Below are 1,717 nucleotides of genomic sequence, written 5' to 3'. Positions count from 1 at the left end.
ACTAAGTTAAGTTTCTAAATATTGCTTGACTCCAAACCCTGCTCTTATTCCAACATAATCTTGGTACAGGTCCTGATAGGACTATGCTAGTAATCTAAGTAGCCTTTTTGCCCTAGTTTCATCATGCCACAGTGATCTACTCAACAGCAGATCTGATAACATCATTCCCTTGCTGAACACCTTCCAACAGAAGACTGTCACCCAGAAAATAAAGTCCAAACTTTAGGAATGACTGGTAAGATTCTGTCAAATGTGATCCTGCCTCTAGGTTCATCTTCCACCAACCCTTGTTTCTTACATTATGCCTTAATAACAATGACCTGCATACCCTACTTCTTGACACATCCACACACTTGCTCAAATTCCATTCTGTCTAGAATTTCCTTCCACTCTTTTCATTTGGATAAAAGCATAAGTCTATATATCATGTCTCTGGAAACTTCCCTGAATCTCCAGATTAGGCCAGGTAGAGCTTGTTCGTATTCCTACAACAAAATGTGGATTCTAAGTTCTATTACATGCCACCTGTATTGACCTTATTTATTCATATGTCTATCCCTGCTACTAAATTCTTCAAGAGAAGGGCCTTTACTTATTCATCTTCATATCCAGTAGCACTGAATATATACCTACTATGCAGTAGGCACTAAAATAAATGTCCAAATGAGCAAGCATTGGTAAAGTGTTTGTCATATAGCAAACAGAATATTGTACAATGGGTTTAGGTCCAGCACTCAATAGTTTTCAGTCTTAAATGAGTATGTGGATAATTTCACATAATATGTCCTTGATAAAGCTGAGCATGGATGTCTGAAGTACCTAGACCAGGTAGGGAGGTGGGAGTGGTGCTACAGAAAGTGCCAGGGCAGCCTTCTTGGTGAAGACAACACTTGAAAAGCACTGTGAATGGTGAATAGGTGGGGCCATCATAGATAAAGGAAACCACCTGTGCACACATGCATAGGGTCTGCAGATGCCCACACAATGGGGAAGAGGAAAGGTCTCAATATGAGAGAAACCGAGGGCACATGTGAGAGAAGTGAGAGAAGACAATGGAGACTAGGAAATGGCACATGTCAAGAATTTGAGTATGTTTTGTTAAGGAATTTGATTTGCCCACTAGAAGACAGTGAGGAATTTTAAGCAAGAGAATAAAATAATCAGAAATGGCTTTTAGTAATTTTTGTAACTAGAGTACAGGAAATGGATTGGATGGGGCTGAAATGTCAACAGGAAGCCTTGAAATAGGATGGGAGCCAGTTTAGGGAAGAGGAGAACAGAATGAGAGGAATATGAAAGTTGTTTGCTCATAGGGGTCACACCTCACCAGGCTATAATAGTTCCCCCTTTAATGTTGAGGGAAGTGAACTATCTACTACATATCTCAGAGGTCAACTGTCAATGTCTCCAGGACATACTTAGTGTCAAGCTCTTAATGAAACATGCAATGATAAGCTTTAGTGGACATATCAAAAAAAAAAAAAAAAGGATAAATTTATTCAGGAAGGAAATAGGAGAGGTTAACAACCATTAAAGTCATCTGTAACTTAATTATTATATCATTTTAAATACAGGTACTGTAAATAAATCTTCTGCCTTTTCTCTAGCCAGTTTCAAATCAGACTGACAACTAGGATTTCAAGTTTTAGCACATAAAAATTCAAGATGCCCAACTAAACTCAAATTCAAATAAAATTTTTAGTGCACATGTATCCAA

Source organism: Canis lupus, chromosome 1 (assembly GCF_011100685.1).
Source record: "Canis lupus familiaris isolate Mischka breed German Shepherd chromosome 1, alternate assembly UU_Cfam_GSD_1.0, whole genome shotgun sequence".
Classification (NCBI taxonomy): Eukaryota; Metazoa; Chordata; class Mammalia; order Carnivora; family Canidae; genus Canis; species Canis lupus.
The sequence above is the reverse complement of the archived record's forward strand: the minus strand, read 5'-3'. Positions refer to the sequence as shown.